At 31.2% G+C, this 23,293-nt stretch overlaps 1 protein-coding gene across 1 annotated transcript in view; it reads left to right on the top strand.

Moving 5' to 3' along the window:
- The first annotated feature begins 312 nt into the window (after positions 1 to 312).
- Positions 313 to 23,293, top strand: part of LOC117120750 (NACHT domain- and WD repeat-containing protein 1-like) — a 69,787-nt gene continuing 46,806 nt past the window's right edge. Inside the window, exons 1-3 of the mRNA XM_033265830.1 lie at positions 313 to 413; positions 927 to 997; positions 3,027 to 3,099. The gene's annotated coding sequence lies outside the window, so the exon portion shown is untranslated. The remainder of the gene's footprint in view (positions 414 to 926; positions 998 to 3,026; positions 3,100 to 23,293) is intronic.

Here is a 23,293-nt window from a genome sequence, read left to right on the forward strand (position 1 = left end):
GATCCTCCCTTTAAAGTGCTTTCTGTAATAGGCTAACTAAAACTACAAACGTATTCAAAACAAAAATGGCAAGGCATTTATGTTTGGATAAATACAATAAAAACATAAGATACATATTGCAATTCTGAGGTTTGAGTGTAAATAATGTATAAGTAAAGATGGTATAGGCCTAATGTATAATAGGCCTATTTTGTCTCTCAACTTTTTATTACAAAGTAAAGCAATTAGATATGATTTTACATCGATTGAGTAGAATTTGTGATACTTGTAAGCCTTTCTTGCAGTGCTAATTATTTTCATGTTTTTTTCCAGCATCCATCGTTTTTCCTGCAGGATAAGTATCTGTTGTCTCTGACGTATTATAACTCTTCTCCGCACCTGGCAATGTGAATACGACTATTTATAACTAAATGGTAATTATCTTCCTTTATTATTTTCAAAACACATGATTTATATTATGAACCATATGACCTTAACATTTCATGATTTTATATATCAGCAAATATGTCTTTTTTGAAATCATGAAACCCAAAATATTTAATCTTTTAATTTTGTATAATTTAACATTTTATAGATAATTTTATAAAGATCAGGCTCTTGTCTCAAAAAATGAAAAATAAAATTATGTGATTTTTTTAATCTAGAGGTCAAAAGATAATAATTGTTGCAAAAATTGTTAAAATCGGATAGCAAATAGCAACAGATATGACTATTTATATTTTCGGTCCAACATGTATTTGAAGACTGGATTTTAAGATTTTTTTTTTTTGCCATAGTCGGTCACTGTCAAAATTATTTTGTCTCAACTGCTGGATTTAGACTTAGTTTTGTTCTTAATCAACTGTCCCGAAAATTATAATATAACATTATTTTGTCTCAATTTTGTATCTGTCGCTGAATTTGGCCCTCAAATGTTATTGTTTCAGTAGCCAATTGCTTGAAAATTCAAAGACCAGTTGTTTTATATTTAAAGATGATTTGAAGAATACTAGTACAGGTATGTGAAAATAAAACAAGATGTTTAAAATTGAAGGATTTACAAATACTAGCGATACCTCCTCTCACGCCATAATTTGATTAGATCTATTTCTAGTCTCATTCTTAACAATATAGAAACAGATGCAAAATTTGAATTGGAAAATAAAAACAATTTAGATTGAGTGTGTAATACCCTTTAAGCTTCTGCATTTATGAGCCTCTGTATATCTGCATTTGCGCTATTATAAACCCTATTACATTATTATATTCTCTCTGTGTTGTTTTGCTAGATACTGCTCTGATAGACAACAATAACAAGATATAATGTAATGGAATGTATTCTATTATTAATAAATAATTGTAATAATGTTTTTAATGAAAAGTGAAAGAAGCAACCAAATCGTCAAAGAAAACAATGAATACATTTAACAAATTTAAATTTGTTTATTTATTCAGGCAAAATATTAATAGTAATAGTCTTAAAAGACACAAAGCAGCCCAAACTGTTGGCAAATAGTTGGGCACCTTAAATAACAACTACATATTATTTAATATAATACAAAAAATACAAAAAAATATACTAATAATAATAATAACAATTTATTCAGCATTTCACTTTTGTAACAGGGGCAACACACAGTAAAGTGGTGCAGTCAATCTTAAAGTAAGAAAGATTTAAGCAGTGAATAAAGGGAAAAAAAATAAATAAAAAACTAAACAAAGTGCTTAAGTCAAAGAAAACAAAAGCAGTTACGACAAAGCTTAACAAAAGTATCTATGAATACTACTGTAAACTAGAATTCAACATAAACAAAAGGTTTAAAAAGTAGGTATATTAATTTGAACAAAGAAAAGAAAACTTAAAGTAGCAATGTAAAATTAAACCAGTTTAAAAAATAATTAAATATTCCACTAAATAATAAAACTTTAACATTACAATTTGTATGCAATAACATCATTGCAGACATTGTCATAATAATGATAATGTTGATAATAACAATGATGACAATCAATAAAGGTTAAATACAATAATGATAATAATAATTACCGCATCAATAATCATCATCGTCGTCGTCATCATCATCATCATCGTCATCATCAGCATCACATCGTCGTCGCCGCCATCGTCATCATCATCATCATCATCTTCGTCATCATTTCATCCATCATTGACCCACTGCAGGGTGAGGGCCTTCTAAGCTGAAATCATTTATTCTGTTATAAGCATCAATATAACATAATAATAATTTTAATTTTGACACTATTTTTCACAAATAAAATTACCGAATGCATTATGTCGCAATAAATCACTTAAATTGATTACGAAAAAAGCATTAAATTTTTTTGACATGAATCAACAAATGAGTTACGAAGACATTAATCCAGTTTTTGGACTAATCCATTAATAGCAACCTCTACAATTCTCCGTATAATCATTAACATACTTCATCCAATAATATTTTTTCCATGTATCATACATGTCAATTCATTCTGTGTAATTGCTAAAATTATTCTGTGTAATTACCAAGATTATCTTGAAAAGATATCAGCAAGGTGATTCTGAACATACTGGTATCTACAGGGACATTAACAAAGCTTTCTGTGCATTGTGTATGTGAACATAATTATATATACATCAGCCACACATACAAGTACATGTTAATAATAATCTGGACTGTACCACTTTTTTTATTTGATCTTTTCTTAATTAGCATAATCTGTGAAGTATAGTATACCCGTTCTGAGAATGGACTCACCCGATTCGCTCATAATCTTGCAATTAAATATATTAGTTTGATGCTGCATTTGTATTGCACATCCAACAGTCTCATAGCCTAGTAGCTGCTATGTGGTTTAGATGATATTGTAAATATCAACTGACTAAATGACAATTGCAACAAATATCTGGACAATTTTTGCGGTATATTTGCTCATTGCTTAATTTTTCGCGCAAGATTTCCATATTTTTTTCATCTATTGCAGTTGCGATTACAGGACTATTTTGTATCAAGATTGGCGACGTTTCTCTATTTTATATTTTCTTTCAGTCAATGATTCATATTCATAATCATCTTTGTCAAGGATTTTAAAATACTGCGAAGATAAAATTTGTATCTTAAGGTAATATAAATTTTGTTCATTTTTTTAGCATTTAAATCCCAAACTTATGTGTGCTTAATTTATTAGACTTTCTCTGATTTCTTTATTATACTGTAAGTACTGTATATTAAACAGTAGCCTATTTATCTATTTGTTCTGTATATCTGGCACATGACACAGGGCAGTGATTTCAAGGGTAATGAATAGGGATGATCATTGTCATGGTGATATTGGTGGAGAAAGGGGTCATGGTGATATAATGGGGTCATACTGTAGGTTGTAGATGGTGGTGTCATGATGATATTGGAATTTTTTTTTATTATATTGTATTATATATTTAGGAAAATTATTGTACAGTTTGGTACATTATGTAGTTCCTGGACAGATACAGAAATCTACTGCTGTTAGCAATGATTTATACCTCCTTAATGAGAGTGAACCATACATCAACAGCTAATCATTTGGGATCCTTATAAAAATCATAATTGATGGTCCATGCAGATTTAGTGATGGTCATTATAATTTAAATGTGATTAAAATGCAGTGTTCATGATGTTATAGCTGATGGTCATCTGTATCATTGGGACCATCAGTCATATATCATGACCGTACTTACTCCTAAACAGGTTGCCCATTACTATAGGTGGCATATTATGATGATAAAGTGAATTGTAATGGTCATGATAATATAGATGGTGTTGGTGCTAATATCGTTGATGGTCATAATATTATTAGGTGGCGATGGCAGTGTCTATGATGATGATAATAGATTGTGATGATCATGATGGTATCATTGATGATCATAATGATTATAGAATGCAATTGTTGCTATGGTAAATATGGCAATAACCATGATAATAATACATGTCAATAATCATGATAACAGTTGATGATTATGATGATTGTGGTGATGATTAACAATTAGTGATGGTAATATTAATGATACAGTGCGACTACCTTCATTATTACAGGTTAATTAATTCATGTTAATAATTATAATATCAAGATTTTTATTTTATTGTAGTCATTAAAATCATTAACTAGGCAGACTATTTTTCCCACCGGACAGGTCAAGCTTCCCCCCGTCGGGCAGTCAGACCATAAAAAATACATAAATAGGCCCACACCAAGCCAACACATGTCTGTAACAGTCTGAGACTGCCTTTTCCGGCCATCCAGAGGTTGCTATTCTTAAAAAAATCTCATTTAGGAGGGGGAACCTTCTCTCAACCCCTGCTCCCCCCCCCAGCTCGGGCATACAATCTCAATCCCCCGTCAGACAGCTAAGCCCCCCTCTGAAAATACATCCTAGAGCTGACACGTCCTTCAGAAGAATGTACCTATTTGAATTCTAATAGGGAGCCCCCATTTCCTGGTAGTACAGTATATTTTTTTAATGTTTCATTCCGTGCATACAAAATCTACTACCATGAATTAGAGGGCATCCTTGAGAAGAATGTACCCATTCAAATTCTAATAGGGCGCCACCTATCTTCTAGAAGTACTTTTTTTGACATTTCATTGCGTGCATACAAAAACAAAATCAGGGCAGTCGGAACTCTTGGCATTCTATACTCTTTGGTTTGGTTTGGGGAACCCATTTAAGTAGATTTCCATTAAATTTCTAAATCTCTTTGGGATTAATTCTAAAGGTTTGACACTGTATGTTTAAAGTCCTGACCAACAACAAGCTGAACAAATGTGTAATTAATATGTAATAATACAACATATATACACTATGGGCACAAATTGAATAGGCCAATAAAGCATTCATATATATATCTTTGTGATTAGTTTCTAAGGTTCGACATTGTATATTTAAAAGCTTGACCAACCAAGAGCTGAACAAATGTGTAATTAATATGTAATAATACAACATATATACACTATGGGCACAAATTGAATAGGCCAATAAAGCATTCATATATATATCTTTGTGATTAGTTTCTAAGGTTTGACATTGTATATTTAAAAGCTTGACCAACCAAGAGCTGAACAAATGTGTAATTAATATGTAATAATACAACATATATACACTATGGGCACAAATTGAATAGGCCAATAAAGCATTCATATATATATATTTGTGATTAGTTTCTAAGGTTCGACATTGTATATTTAAAAGCTTGACCAACCAAGAGCTTAACAAATGTGTAATTAATATAATACAACATATCCTTATTATGAACCAAATAGGCCAATAAAACATTTCAATAATCATAATAATAATAATAATATGTCGTTCTTATATAGCGCTTAATGCCTTAACAAAGCCTCTAAGCGCTTCACATTACTACCCCGGTCATTGGATCAAACACATATGGAACACATTGAACACCAAATTAAATTATTAAGTGAAATTATATTATTATTCCATATTGTGGCTAGTAATCAGCGCAGTTGTGTTGGAACCTACCAGGTATATATATACTTCAGTATATATCTTCAGGATTAATTTTAACAGTTTGACACTCTCTATTTAAAATCCTGACCAACCAAGAGCTGAACAAATGTTTAATTATATATACATACATTTATTATGGACAGACTAAATAGGACAATAAAATATTTCAATATTTAAATTAGTGGACATTACAGAAGGTAAATTATTAGTCCAGAAATCAATTCAAACTAGGGGTGGGCTTATACTTGAGAAATAACTACCGGTAATAAAATAAATGTCAAGAGCTAAAGCTTGGTAGTTAAAATGTTTGATTTTCAACCACAGAATCTAAGACTTGTGAAATATTAGCGGTCGTTTAACATTATCAACGTTTTCACAAGTCTACAAACTACTACGCTAGGGAAGAGAGGATAGATACACTTTTACATATGCATATTTGTTGATTCAAAATAATATGTAGAATAATGGTAAAATTATAATGTAACCATGGATATAATATTATAACCAAGTATATTGCTTTAGTTGACTTCACAAAAAAATGGAGATTGGTTTGCAAAATCAACATTTTTTGTACACTTTTGAGGTGTGGGGGAGAAGGGGAGTACTGTTTGTACTCTTTGTGAAATGTTGATAGTTGTGAATGACCCTTTAGGATTTTAGTTTTGTACAGTACATAAAAACAATTAGACTCCCTAATTGATTGATTAAAATTTGGTTTCAATATGTTATAACTAAAAGAAAGAAATAAATTGTGGAGGATGCAGCTATCACAACCGAAGCATATTCTATTGTCTAATTATTGTTGAATGGATCAAACAAAAAATAAAGCATACAGGTCTCCCACCAATTAACGACCACTTTTCTGTGGTCCAATAGTAACAAATGTCTTTTATCTTTATTATTCTATAGAGACCAAGGCTGCTAGGACCATGAAAACTCAGGTCCCACTAGTGGTCTTTAATTGGAGGGAGACCTGTATTAATAGATCAATTAATCAAAGATAATTGAAAGTACAGTCAACTCTAAAGTTATAAATGAAATATTGAATATGTCAAGAAAATAACAAAATTATTTTTTAATGATAAATAGTAAGCAATTAGTAAAGCTGTGCATAGTACACTATAGGAAAATTATTATATGAAAGTTAGATTTAATGCTTGAAAAACATTTCCTGAGGGCTTGCAAGGTCTGAAGGAAAATTTTGAATGCATGAAATCTAACCTAAGTAAAATAATTTTCTGCTAGTGTATGATGAATGCTCTACTAATTGCTTTATAAGTCAATCGCCGTCTATTAATGTTAGTTTTGACATGATTTTGATAACCAAATGTTGTAGCAGTCATCAGTTGCTATAGTGATATGATCACATATGTGTGCGTTTTTTACATTTAGCTGTGCGTATGCTGATTTGTGCTCCTGCAGTACGCGTTAACTCACAGACCTAGCAACGTTACGCATCAGCAGTACAGTACAGACACTATGAATAACTATTGATATACAGTAAGAACTTGTTTGTAATGCTATTTCGATAGACATTCGTCAAAGAAATAAACATTTCTTAAAGCATTTGAGAAAATAAAGTAGTCACTTTTTGATCGGTGCAGACTGGTAAAATCGTGCGATGATTCATAACTAGGCAAGGCTATGGCCTGTGAGAGTAGGAGGAGGAGGCCTCGGCTTCATCCCTGCCTATTTTTCAGATTGTCCTGTGTACACGAACAGTATATTTTGCAAGTATTGAATGTTTGTATCCATGTATTTGACATTTTCTATTGTATTGATTGATGTGTATTTATATTTTATAAAGTCGTACGACCATCGCACGACAGATCCAACTTCGCTCCCAGTACTGAGCGATAGACGATGCAACGTCGTCTGCTGATTGTCATTGGCAGTCTGAACGGATCGTCATTAAAAACGATCTATTGACCATGGTTGTTGCGTTCGCCATAGAATTACGTCGGCCAACAACCGTTGTGTGCAGTTAGTGCTTGTAATTTATCCTAGAACTACCATAAGCAATTTGATGATCAGAATGAAATATATCTTGAAGGTTTGCATGGCGAATATCAATAACAACATAAAACTTTGAATTTGAATAAATAAATAAATACTATTCTCTTCTAATTTTTCTGGATATAGTGTAATATGCTTACAAGTTGAAACATTAATTTTACGATACCAAAAGTATGTTTTGCCATAGTATTGTATTTACAAAATACACGATTTCTAATATCACATAATAAAATAAAGCATCAATGTTAAATAAATGAAAATTTATAGTCAAAACTGCCTAACACCCTTATTGTTACAATTATAATTTATGTGAATTTAATTCATTAAATTAGATTTATTAGGATTATACAATTAAATCTGGAAGGATTTTATGTTGAAAAAATATTTTAAAAACCCCCAATTTTTACATAAAATAAATTCATAAAATATGGTTAAATCTTTTATAAAAATAAACAGACAATTCAACCAATAAACTGTTCTACTATATGGCAATGAAATACATAGCCCTATTCCCCACCCACCTACCTCTTCAATCTCACACTGAACCATTTTACACAAAACATTCTGTTTGATTACATGTTTCTATTTTGAAAATCGTAATACAGTACATAGAATTGCTCATTTGAAATGTAAAGTAGTAATATCTTATATTGCTAATTATCATCATTCAATGAGATACAAATCTATATATTTTTGTTATCTCTGACCATAGATGATATTCAGTTGATTATCAGCTAATTTAAGAGTATAAAATGTAATGTATAACGGAACGTTATTAATTATGCATTTAAAGCTATTAAGTTTATAAAGCAACGCTATAGGATTTGAGTGTTCAAGTTTATTAGTGAATAAATATGTTTTCATCTTTCTAAAGATGCGTTCCAATAATTATATGGTTGCGTATTTATTGTTCATAATGATATGCATGCTTCATCGAAATTAGCCTCGGGATATTTACTTCAGTTTCATTACTGAAGAATCAGAGCAAGTACTCCACACGGATGGATTAATCGTACAACAATTGCTCAGATACAAGCGACTTCTTTAATTCAAACCATGAACTTCGCATACTGCTATTCCACACTTCCCTAATGAAGGAATCGCAAATTCCTGCCAAGCTCTATATTATGGATGAGTGTTAATAAACATCAGACTAGCAGGATAAGTGCGTAATTTGATGATGGGATTCAAAGCTGTGAAAAATATTTTCATGCAACTTCTTATGAGTCTTGTCTAGAACCGCAATTAATGTTATTTACTTTTTTTTTTTTTTCTGCCTTTAAAATGATAACACTTTCAGTGACACAGCGCTGATCTCAGTAGTGGATCACATGTACTAATAAAGGAATGAAATAAAAAAAGAACACACTCACACACTCATTTGGTCCAATAAAATGGAAAGAGTAAATTTTCATTAAAATATTTAAAATACATGATATATAAATATACGATAAAATATAGAGTATAAGAATGTATAAAAATACAGCAAAACAATATCCGTAAAAATAACAAACATCAAAAACACTATAAAAATGCCTAAAACTTCCAATCAGATCAAAATTAAATAGTAAAATAAATGAAATGAAATACTGTTTGTGATGTTATATTTACCCCTTTTTATCTATATATATGTGGATATAACAGAGGACATGAATGTGATATTGCATTATGAATTGCATAAAGATGTGGATATAATATTACAGGTTTATTTTACAACTGTAAAATTGCATATATATATTACAAGATATTGAATTTTTTAGTTTTTTTTATCTATAATATCATTAATGGGTATTTGTTCATACCTCATTTATTATCATGCATGTGTGATTATGAAACTAGAAAACATGAATTAAATATTATCATTTGCAATTTGGCAAAATGAGAAAGCCTGCAATAAAACTGAATGCATTATTAATAAATTAGATACCATTTTGCCATATAGATTATGGAGAAAGTTGAGCATGTAATATTACCTTTTGTATTATACTGTAGCCTTTAAAATTTAATTAAATAATGTTTCTTTTTGGTCACAACAGACTTTTTTCATTTTTTTTTATCAAATCATGCTTAATGTTTAACCTCCTCTGCAGTGAGGATCAATTTCATTGCAAACCATTAATACTCTGCCCACCAAACATGCAGATGTCCGTGTTTGGTTGCACAACGCTTAACCGCCAAACACAGAGATCTCTGTGTTTCAGGTTTTTTTACAGAATCCGATAGATGGGGTAATTACCAACATGTACCAACAATTTTTTAACACTACATGTATATTCAGTCTGGAACGTAAGTATTTCACTATTTGTTTGTTTACATTGAGCGTAGCGGTATTGATGTACTTTAACGAAATCGTGATTATCTCAGCTTCGTTGTGCGAAATTGCGTAAATCTAGAAAAGTGAGTCATTTTCATTTTACTGTTAAGGTTTACAGATTGTCATTAGAATAAAGAGTTTGGTGCGATTGTAAAGCAAAGGTGTGTGTAGTTCTTGTAATATTTGTTACATGTCAATCTGGTCACATATGCACTCTCAACAAGCTTCGGAAAAGTGTTAAAATTCGCGAAAATGTTTGGCAGTGGCTGATACTATTTTTTCAAACCCTTGGCTGTCAGAGTGTTAATACCACCTAACCTCTTGGTGAAAGAATAAATTATAGCAGCAGTTCTCGTCTAGCAAATCTTTAATTTATTTGGCGACCTAATTTTTGGTTGTGGCCCATAGTTCAAGAACCAAATCTTACTCAATTAATTTAATCTTTCGATTAAAAGCCCAAGTCTGTTGTGCCAGACACTTCTATGTATCAACTAGACCCAGTAATATTTTCCGAAATGCATTAGCAATTAGAAAGCATTGTATTTTTACCTGATTCATTATGGGTTATTGCTACAGAGCATAGATTTATAAGGTATATGGGAATAAAAGATGCGTTACTATTATTTCCAGTTGCATTATGGGTAAACTAAAATGCTTAGATGTAATATTAACAGATGGATTATGCTTGTTGTACTAAAAATCTTAGATTAATTATTTTACTGATGAATAATGGTAAAATTAACCTCAAAAAGCTTAGATATATTAATATTGAAAATGAATTGTGGTTTTGACTAAAAACCAGATATGATATTATCTGATTAAATTTAGATAAGGCTATGTATAAACTTGTAAGCATGGATTTATTATTAACATATAAATTACAGGTGAATTAAAAAAATCCTGAATATAATTTAAACCAATTGAATAAACTAGAGGGCGTGGATGTATTATCATCAGTTGCATTAAAAAATACTAAAAACATGATGTTATCAATTACTTTATGGGTAAATTAAACGGTGGGTGGATTATTAGATATTGGTGGAAGAGTGATTATTTTTCGTAGGCTATTTGAGTGGATTCCTAGGGCATATTAGATACTGTATTGATTTTCTCTGAATTATCCAATTTTGCTTAAGGTATTACTCAATTAAATTACCTTTTGTTTTCATTAAGACTCTGTACACTTGATTCTGATAAGTTGTATCAGGGTCATTGAGTATATAAAAGTTAAAAATACAAAGCAAGTGGGTGATAACAGAAAACTTTCTAAAATATAATTTTAAATTGCAAGTTTTATTACAGTCATTGAGTAAAATTTAAAAGCATAAAGCAATTAAGTGAGTGTTACCATAAAACTTCATAAAACACAATTGAAAGTCATAGTATGTTACAAAATGTCATTGTGTTTTGACAACATTGTTAATGGTTATAAACGAACTCAGAAACTTAACTATTTTTAACAATAACAAATATTTTTTTTATAAAGATTAAAGGAAAGCAATCCTGTAGTTCAAATGCCAAACTAATGTGAAACTGTAATAATTTATATTAACGAAACTGTCCAGCACAAAACAGTTTTTTAAAATTATTCATGAGATTTATTTATTTTGTTTAATATATTATTCAGTATCTACAGTAAATTGCTAACCTTTTGTTTAAATGTAGTTTTCTTCGTTCTTTTACTTTTAATATTTTCCTTATTTGTTACTTTACATATGGCCTTGCAAGGCCTTGACGAAAAACACCCTCAGGTGAATCAAGTGTATCCATGTAAAAATAAAGTATATTAATTATTATTATTATAATTATTATCATCACTACATTTCCATTATAATTATCTTATTCCCTGGAAAGCCAAAAGCAATATTTGATAAACTCTGCTTTTGTGTCCTTTCCCGGACTGTGGAAAGAACTACCTCCTTTACTTCAAAACTCTGTTAATGTTTCCTCTTTTAAGAATAATTCAGTTAAGCATTTTATATCTTTTAATATTTCTGATTAATTTCGATTGTTTTTTGTACTAGTGTATTTCATAATATGAAGGATAGGGAGCATATCTAGTTTTGGCTTTCGCCCATTCCCTATCAAGGCAATATATATTATTTTAAATCTGTATATTTGCCAAATAAATATTATTAATATTATTATTATCATCATTCTTAGGTTGGTACTTGAATAATAATAATAATTAAAACTCAGACATCATTGCTGATTGCAAATCATGCAGACATTTTAAGCTGACAACTAAAGTAAATACGTTTCATCGATTCCATTTTCATGTCCCAAATTCATTTCTAAACAGATTTAGATTTAACGGTGCCCTGTTTTCGCTAGATGTTTGCTCTATATATTGCTTCATAACCTGGTTAATCGCACATGTTTCGGCTGAGTCAATAAGACTTTGTAAAAAACAATTGAATCTGCAGTGTTTACCCATAACAAACCATTAGGGAGCGATTTTCTATAGTGTATATATTGAATGAGGAGCTACTATGCAGTGCTAAAATACTTAAGAATGTCTTGTTTAAATAATTCAGTCTTTAATTGATGTTTACAAGATACTGACAGTGTTAATAGAACTATATATATGCTTCTGGTTATATTATTCAGACTAATATTGTATTAATTCAATGACTTTTACATTCACAAGTACAATTTTGGAAACCCATGGAACTATTTAATAATTATAATAATTTGTAAATAGTCAGTAAAAACTAAGTCTAATTTTAGATTACCCACAATGAAACTGGTAATGTCTTATTGAAGCCAATAACTGATCAGCGTTTCATTGTTATTTTTTTAATAGTTGTTTCTAGTGTACCATAAAAAATAATAAAATAATATTTATTGCTAATACAACTATTATTGAGATTATAGTTTTGAAACTGCATTGTCTGATAGAAATTACAGAACACTTCAGGAAATAAAATAAATATTTAAAATTGCTCATTTTTATATTTTAAGGTCTATTTTGAGGGAGATATTTTTTGCTGCGAGAAACTCGGAAATCATTATTGCTGTTCATCTGCTAATAATTCTCAATATCTTAGTTAGCATGCCCCATTAAATAGCTCTTAGTGATTCACTTTGCGGTATGCTCTACCGCTTCATCATTAAAAACTTTCTGTTTTTACAAATGTTTGCATGCTAATTTTGTCATCTCTGATTTATGAGAGAAAAAAACAAGACTCTAAATAAAGTTGAAGCAACTAATAAATATGTAGAGATTTTAAGGGATCATAAATATTCAGAAATGGTAGCAAACCGGAACTATAGTATTTGTAGTTCAAATATCTATAGTCCATCTACATTTTTCATAAATTAAAATCCTTAGTCAGCAGTAGACTTCAGTATAATCAGAGAGTAGTTTTAATGTCTCTCCTAAATGGATAATGCACAAGAATAGAATAAGAAGAAACTTGACAGAATAATGAAGAATACGCGGTAGATAATTAGAAAATATTTTAATGTTATTAATGCCAAATTTAATGTGTTGAATCAAGTACATAAAGTATAACATGACCCCCTTATTTCTACTGTATGTGTAACAACTATAATTAGATGAAGTGAACAGTGTCCTCTATATGTAATTTTAGTACAGAAAATAATTTCTACTGTAGCACTAAATATTAGCTTGTATGAATTCACATTTATCAAAGTACAGTATATAATTGTTTAATATATACTAAGCATCAAGGACATGAAGTTTCATGTATTTACACTAAGGATTGTGTTCATGTTAATAATATTTATATTATCCAATTTTTTCTAAACTGTTTTCAGGTACTCTATTTGCATGGAAGTTTCATTCACCATTGTAATTTAATTATTAGAAAAAAATTACTATGATGTATAAATAGTTCAGGTCCATTTTGTTTTTTTTTGTACATTTCCAATGTTAAAGATTTTTGTGAAAAACTTGCTATATATATTATTCTCATTGGACAAACACCCCAAAAAATATAAATTATCTGTTCTTCTGCATTATAATGGTAACTGTCAGATTTGAATATGATTTTCTTTCTTCATTTTTTAAAATTTGGAAAAATTTAGGGAGGGTGGGAGAGGTGGGTACTAGCCGGTTAGAAGACCCCCTGAATCTGCCACTAGTTTTATTTATAATGTGTATGTAAAAAATATAATGATTTAAAAGTAAACATTAATTGAATATCATCATTGTCATAATCATCATTATCATAATCATCATTCCAGCTTTATCATCATCATCACCTTGTTCACGATCATATTATTTTTCTTATTTTTTGGTTTTACAGTGATTGCATTTAATAGAATTTAACAGTTTAAGGAAACTATTTGTTTTATCCTCCTTCCTTTATATACTATTATGATGTTGGTAATAAATATATTAATATTTTTTCAAATGATATTTTGTATTCTACTTACAAATACGACCAATGATCTGCATGCAGTGCAGAACTGTGTCAGTGCTCAAAAAAACTCATAACGTCAAGTAAGGTCATATAAGGTCATCGATTATAAAATTACATCAAATAAATGTCTAGACTACGTAGTTATTCTATGAAATGATTACCAAATGGGAACAGATACGGATCAACTGTGAAACTGAAATTTATCGAAAATTAATTTTCTTGATATTGTGCTAGAGTTATAGCATCTGATAACTGACAGCAATTAAGTAAATTTTAAGTAAAAGTAAACTTTTGGGCCTTAGAAATTTCAGTTGTTATATTTTCAATAGTAATAATTTATATGACATTTACCTATTATATCATGTAGTAGAATACAGGGAAAGGGGAAATTCAACCTGAAAGTAAAAGTAACAATTTAAACAAAACATAAATATAAAATTGCAGAAATTTTCAAATTAAGAAAATAAAAATTGAAAACAAAATAAGAGCAACAATGCAATTCTTTTTTCATTTGATTTTTCAGTAAGGCTTTAATCCCATGCGAAACTTAATAATTTATTTTACAGTATTAAAAACAGATAAAAGCATCATTAAAATTTCTCCTCCAAGATCAATTTTAATTCTATCATCAATATTTGATCCAGTGAAGTTGAGGGCAAAGTTTAAGGCCATGTTTTAAGGTAAATAATTCTGCCATTCTAATTATATCAAATGACTTGTAGATAAATTAAAAATTGCTGAAAATCTTTCATTTTATGACTTAAGGTACAATGATCAGTTATTTTTTATACCATTTAGAGGTCCACAATCAAGCGGTACCATATTAGATCCAAGACTCACTGCAATAATATATTTGACTTTATCACAAATGCCTGTATGTTATTTAAGGATAGTGGTTGTAATTTTGAAAAAAATAAGCCACAATGATAATATTATGCAACTTATATAGGTATATATCAATTATTTGTTACTGGACCATGCCTTGTGCCTATTTATACATACAGATATACATTAATGTTGTATAATCCTGTTTAATTTTGCATTGTATAATTTTTTTAAATATTTTTTTTATTAGTTTATAAGTTATATAATATGTACCTGGTGATTCATAAGTTGATAAGTAGCTTTTATATTCAATTTTAAAATTAAAAACTGTAAAATTAGTTCTTTTAGACTACAGCAGATTTATCTTACGTTGTAAGATTTTACCCATATGGTGGGGCTTCTTGTATTAATGCACATGATCTCTGTGTGATTATATCCCATCTGTTTGGTGAAAGCTTTGTGCAAAAGAAATCTCATGTTTGTAATATTAATAATAATAATAATAATAATAAATATTGCCACATTAAAGTGTAATAATGTTTATCAATATTTAGATGAAAATAGAAGTTTGATTGTAAAAAAGGAGCATGATAAAACATTAAAAAAAACCCAACCAAACTTTTAGTCAATTAATTTAGCCTCAAGAATAAATTTTTCAAGGTGCTTATCATTCAACACATTTTACGAAGATTCATAAATTGTTTAAAAATAATTTTTGATCTGTTAATAATCCAGCCGTTCCAGATACGAAATAAGAAATGACAAACTTTGTTTAGCTACATGCAACGTCGAACTGGTTATCCGATAAGAAAGACTAGAAGCCAGTCGGCAGTATGTAACCAGTGGCATGACCATTAACAGTGCGCACAGCTACAACAAATGGTTGAAACGACTCCCTGCGGACGATGCGTGTTACTTAGTCACTACAGCTCTTAACGACAAACTGACGTATGTTACTCTTTTTGTCATGGTTTTATTTTAAAAACGTGTTCAATGATGTAACTTAAACTGGTGTACTGTACAAGAACCACTATCTGAAGTTGGTTAGATTGCTGTGTTTTGTAGTGTATTTGTAACCATACACCTTAATCCATATAATTTACGAAAATTCCCTAAAGAATTCCTGTCAGTCTGTGATTGTTTTATGTGAGTGTTTTTATTCTAATTTAGCCAAACGGATGAACAAATGCTCTCTGTGATATAATGTTTCATTTTTTGAACATTTTCAAGTTTGTGCCATGATCATTGATTTTCATCTCTTCACAAACGATTACCCAGAGTGACCCAATTTACAAGAGAGAGAGAGAGATATTATTATACATACAGTGTAAGACATTTTCCTCTAATGCAAGAAATAAGAAAGGGAAGAGAAAAAAAGAACACAGATCATGTAAGCCTTTTAATACAATGCAAGCTCTATCATCCAAAACCAGTAAGGCATGGAGCAAATAAAGATTCTGCGCTGGGCAGTGGTATATCTTGTTGTTGAGCTAGTCCAGATTCATGGCGGTGAAAAAGTGAGAGGGCGCTAGCTGGGGGAACAAAGCAATTTTTAACTACTGGTACCTTAATATTTTCTCAGCAAATTTGCAGTAGGAAAGTGCTTGGGGAGGGTGGCTGGGTCTGACATTTTTATATGTAGACCAGAAGGGTCTTGGAATGAAGTTGTAGTGGGGACCCCTTCAATAATATTGGGCCATTTTAAGCAAAAATAATATGTTAAAAATACAAAACTAAATTTCCTTTTTGGATCTGACGGGTCATGTTCAACAGGGATCATAAGCACTCCAGCTCCCATTAATGGCACCATTGTGATTGAATGGCCAGCATCTAGCAATATGCCACTAGTCCTCTATTCAGTTACAATAAATTACTGTATATAATAGATGATTATACACTTTGACCTATACCTATTTACAATAAATCATAGTCGCTGAGCTTGAAAACCATCTTCTGTATATTAATTAAGCCCTGACCTTTCTATGGCACTGTGTGCAAGTGAGCATTTAATAAGTGTCGGTCTTCAGTCTTCCGTACAAGTAAATCAATTAGGCAAGAAATTGACAACCTGTACCAGCAAATCAACTCATCTGCTAAATTTTGTTTGAGAAACAAAAAACTGTTGTATGCCCATATATAGTCATAATGTGCCTATATGTGGTTATGATGTGCCTATATATGGTCATGTTGTGCCCATATATAGTCATGATGTGCCTATATGTGGTTATGATGTGCCTATATATGGTCATGTTGTGCCCATATATAGTCGTGATGTGCCTATATATGGTTATGATGTGATTTTATCATGAACATATTTAGGTATCTCACATGTTTATGTCACATGAAATTTGATTGTCTGGACAGACTATGTACTAAACCTTTCCTATATTTTATATTTTATATGCATTGAGCTGATATTTATTCTGGATGTGTGCACATTATGTATTATGCATTATGTTTACCAGGCTTATCTATTACATGTTACAATTTCATTTTATTGACATTGAAGCTAACATCATGCAAATTCCAAGATGTTTTACTTAATCACCATATAGGGAATTATTGTAAAGGCCGCACGCATATGAAAGGAGAATGAGTGGAACACGGTATTCCAAACTAAGCCATTTTTCAAAATAAATTCCAGGTACCAGTGTCTATTGTCAAACATTTCTAAACAGAAATCTCAGACACCAACTACTGCTCAGCAGTGGCAGCTCTAGGATATATTTTCTGGGGGGCTGAGCTGTCCGACAGGGGGACTTGGGCTGGTAGGCCCAGGCAGGGGGAGGATTTTGAAAGGGTGTTCCCCCTCCCAAATGAAATTTTTTTAAGAATAGGAACCTCTGGATGGCCAGAAATGACACTCTCTGATTGTAATAGACATGTTTTGGCTTGGCGTAGGCCTATTTTTATATATTTTTTAGTCCGACTGCCCAACGAGCTCTGTCCAATGGGGGGCTTGACCTGTCCGGTGTGGGGGGGGCTTCAGCCCCTGCTGCCCCTCCGCTGGCGCCGCCACTGCTGCTCAGTGCACTGCACGTCACATGATTCTATGGATCTGCCCCTTAAAATAAGGTAATATGAGATAAGATAATATCATCATAGTCAGCTATTGTTGGCCCATTGCAGTACAAAGGCCTTAGCATATTGCCACCAAATTTCACTAGCTCACAGCATTCCAGTACTGATCTACTTCATCTCTCCATCTCTTTCTCTGTCTTCCCTTGTTCGTTTTCCCCATTAATGGTGTCCATAATGTTAGAGCTGTACTCCATTTGCTGCCTGTCATACGGAGGATATGTCCTGCTCATGTCCACTTTCTTTTGATTATGCCATGATGTCCAATACTTTGGTTTTTTTTTTCTCTCACCCATTTACTATACTATTTTGTAGAGATTCATATTTTATATTATTTACAACATAAATTCTAATCTCATGAACATGACTTTTAGAGTTTCCAGTAAACGAACCATTTTTCTACTGAAGGTCATGCATCGTACATGACTATACTATAGCCCTAGGGTTAATCAACTCATCGAAGGGCTCATTGATCCCATCAACTGGCTAGTAATAATCTTATAATAGGAGTGCTCATTTTCAGAAAAGGCTTAATTATCCTCCCAAGAGGCTCATGTTTTTCCTTCTAAGGCTTTTCGTATATCCACTACGAACTTTTGTATTTTAAAGGTGGAGCTCATTATTCAGGAACCCTGTGAGTTGTTTTCTCTGCAGCTACTTCTTGAGTTTGACATAAAAATCAACTTGAAACTCACCACAAACCTCTCATCTATTACTGTCAATTAAAAACACAAATGGAAAGCAGTTGATTGTTAAAAAGTAATATTGACAAATTTAGACAACTTCAAACATCAATATTTTATTTGACAATGAAGAAAATATCCATGCAAAAATGTCTTGGCATGCCAAAAGGAGAAATGTCAAAGCATGCATCTAATGCAGTAACAATCATCCTGTCGTCATCCTGTCGTCTGCTTGTTGAGACCATGAAGTGTTCAGGAAATTTATATTTCTGAGCACAGATTTGATCCTGAAGTTATTCCGTTTTACTGGCATTCATAAAACCTAGTTGATACAGCCCTCAAGGCGCTAAAAAAAAATTTTTTTTTTTAGATACAGTAGTAACTATTCAAAATAAAAAATAAAATTTTGAAAAAGCAATATTGTAATCTGTACTATTATAGTAAAAAGTAAAGCAAAAGTTGAGTACGTTGAGATTAACATTAGCTTTTTTGTACACAGTACACTTCCTTGTGTGAAGATTCACCGGAAATAAGAGTGCAGTATCCAGACTATCAAGTTAAGTAGGCAGATGTGTGAATTACCTAAATCAGGGGTGAGCATAAAAATCTGTCGGAGGGCCAAAGTGAATTTTTGATTTAACACCGAGGGCCGCACCCAATTTTTGATGTTTCCAGTGAGCTTCCAAAAAACCTTGAATCACTTTATTCTCAGTTTTAATGTTACTTTTATACATATGATTGTTGTTGGGCCGTCAAAAACAAGTTTTCTAGCCAATTTTGATTGGCGGGCTGTAAACATAGAGTTTTAATTCATTGCCGCGGGCCGCAAAAAAATCGTTGACAGACATGATGATGTCATATCATACCCATATATTTGTCTCACATTAAATATGATACTTTGACAGAATTTTAAAAGTTACCACGAAACAAGAATTTATCATATACCTGCCAGCTTTGTTGGCATCTGTTGCGTGAGACAAAGAAATAAAATGTGTTTAGCGCCCTCTATGTAAAAATCACAAAATAGAGCACCCTCTATGTTATTAAAACAATTACTGATTACCATCGTCAGTCAGTATAGCTTTGTTATAAGAAATTTACATAGAATAATGTGTGTTCGTGGCTATCTCACCGTGCCCATCAAAAAAATGTTAATTTTATAACATTTTTATGATGCGTGAGATAATACAACATAGGCGTGAGACATAAAAAGTGTAGGCTCATGCGGGAGACTCGCTCCTTATTTGTGAGAGTGGGTGTACATTCATGTGGTGGTCCAATATTAACAAAAATGATGGCGGTGATTTCTTTTTCCAAATCACCTGAATAGTGGTTGTGACTAGATGTCATGTGATCATTTCAACTTCAATTTTTATGATAAAAATTGCAGGAAAGCTTTTTGTATCATGGATTCTGTTCCTGACTATAGCAAGCGGTTACTAGTCAAATGTGATATAACCATTCTGAGCAACTAGATCTGCCTAGCCGCTTGCAATTTTGAGTAATGGCGTTATCGTGGGTGGAATTCAACATGACTGCCACAGGCAACTGTATGAGTTGAGTTGAATCTAGATCCAAGGGCAACAAAGCTTAGTGTATGGCCTTCTTTCAATGTTTCACAAGTCAATGATGAATTGCTAAGTTGTTTTGGCAGTAAAAGCATTCATCATTCATAATTTCTGTCTTTAATAACATTATTATTTCATTTTCGTTATCATTATCGTGAATTAATGTTATTTTTTAAGTTATTGTTGTTATCATTTTCATCTTACCATTGCCATCAGCATCATCATCATCATGATATCGTCTGTATTATCGTCATTATCATCACTATTCTCAGCATCATCATCATCATCATCATCGTCATCATTTTTATCATTGTCTTTATCATCATCATCATCATTATTATCATTATGTTCATCATCATAATCTAATCACCATAATTATCATTTTTGTCATCATCATCATCATTATCATCATCATCATCACCATCATCATCATCATCACCATGGTCATCACCAAAATATTAATAATAATTATAATACAATACAATAATCATCAAATGCAGAATTGAATGTTACCAATTAATGTAACTCCTTTGATATAGCCAGTGTAGCGACCAAGTACCGGTACTAATTACATAAAATGCTGAAGGATGATTTCCATGTGGTAATTTATTGTTTAATGAGCTAACTTGTTTTAATGTTCTGCTATGTGTTGTCAAAATGTACGCTTGTTGAAATTAAAGTCGGTCTGAAATTTAATTCACAGAGCACTATTAATACCACCAGATAACTAATCAATTTAGATGATAGATTAGGGTTATGTTATAATAGAACAGTAACATGGCATTTTTATGATCAGGGAAGACAGAAACCCCCTTCTGTGAAACCTCATTTGAGTGATCAATCTTTAGTAATCGATGACAGTGTATGCATCGGAAAGCATAAGAAAGATATCTTGCATTTTTATTCTTGATCCGCTTGAGTTCACCGATTATTCAACTTGTGCACATGAAATTTGTTTGTAGTCGTAAACTACTGACAAGCTAAATGTACGTACAAGGTAAATAACTAACGGTGAAGAGGATTGATAAAACATTAATTGGTGTGAGGTTGGTTTTAGTGCTGTGTGAAATGCAACTACAGGTGGAGGAGTCTTCAAGTATATATATAAATATATATAAATATATATATGTGGCAAAGACAAGCCAAACCAGTCACTCGTCGCAAATCGAGTTTCAGAGAAAATGGCCAAATCATGCTGGAATGTCAAATTTTTGAAAATCTATTTTATTGCACTAAACTAACCTTTATATACCTACACATCATTCTATGCTGTTATTTTCCCAATGTGCAATGTTAAAACAACATTTTTTAAGGATTTGATAAAAGTTTCTGCATGAGAGATGCCTGAAATAATAAACTTTGAAGGCTGATTTCTCATATGTAGTTCTTTAAACAGCTCTGTGTTTAATTTTTTTTACCATTTTATAGCTATTATTTTACTCTCTAACACTGTATTAATAACTCGAAATCGATTTTTGCGACGAGTGACTGGTTTCGCTTGTCTTTGCCACATATGTTTTTGGATGGAATGCAACCATACTCATGGAAAGTAGTTTAGCTATGCATAAAACTTTCTATTGTTTATTACTCTGGCCTGATTATTTGGAAATGCCTGCCTTAACTTAATCCAAGCTAAACAAACTTTATGTTGCTACTAGTGCAAGAATAAACAACCTTATAACATGGACCTAATAAGAATAGGTCCATGCTTATACCAAAAACAGTCAGTTATTTGTATCATTAGTATGCCATTGAGGTTCTTTTATAAGAACACATTTTATAAGAACACTGTATAATAAAAAACAAAAGTGTACAGTAATGCTAGGTAAAAATAAAATATCATCATTGAGACACAGTGATACAGTTCGTTTTATAGGAGAAAAATGCATGATTGAAATCATAATTTTATGCATGGATTTTGATGTTAGATTGTGTTTGTCAGTTGGAATCAACAAGCATCATTTCTCTATTGAATGTAAATCGTAGTATGCAGTATTAAAATCTTGTCCGTGACATGAAAAGAATGAGAAACATAAAAAAATACATATACTCTTCTAATGAACTCATATTTCATCCCCATTTTACTGTCTCTTATACACATCTAGATGTGTATAAGAGACAGTCCTACTACAGTAGGTACCCATTTATACTCATAAATATATAATTCATTCGCCTCATATATAGCTCGACAGTAGACGAAGGGAATTAATAGTAGTTTTTTTTTATTATTGACAATTTTTAGTGATATCTAGGTCAGACATCGATTGCTCCAATTACACTAGTTGATTATTAATATGTACTATTTTTTAATATCTATGAAAACAGTAAAACCAAATGACAATTAGGGTAAAGGTTACTTGTACTATATTTTATTAAACATTTATTCCCATCAGCCAATTATTTCATAAATAATTTCTAGCCTGCTTTGTCTTTGTCTCGATTTTGCAATAGTACAACGTGTTTATGGTCCAGTGCCTGTCAGTAGTACAAAACATCAGTCAGCAGTGTTGAAAATATAAAAATCCTCATCTGTATATCTTCTGATTGGTTGATTTTTTCCTGCAGACTGTGTCTTCTCACCTTTTTATATGCCTACTTTTTAAAAATTTATTAATTATTGAGATATATGTAAACAGTAAACCACTGGCGACAAAATAAGCTTCTGTAAACAATACAATTTTACTCCACCCAAGTAGTAAAAACTAACATAAAACACATAGCAGACTACATGACTCCATCTGTCTTAGTAGATATAAACATGATTAACAATTTAGACTAATATTTTACATTTATGGAAGTATTGAAAAACAAAAGTTAATTTAAATTGAGCTAATGAAATTGGTTGTTTACATTTATTTATATTTCAGTTAAAATGCGTCAGTAGCATTCAATTGAAAATTGTATTTATAATTTCCTATTCAACTGTATTCTTTGTA

The sequence above is a fragment of the Anneissia japonica genome, unplaced genomic scaffold (genome assembly GCF_011630105.1).
Source record: "Anneissia japonica isolate Jap-2015-1 unplaced genomic scaffold, ASM1163010v1 scaffold69_len1423075_cov170, whole genome shotgun sequence".
NCBI lineage: Eukaryota > Metazoa > Echinodermata > Crinoidea > Comatulida > Comatulidae > Anneissia > Anneissia japonica.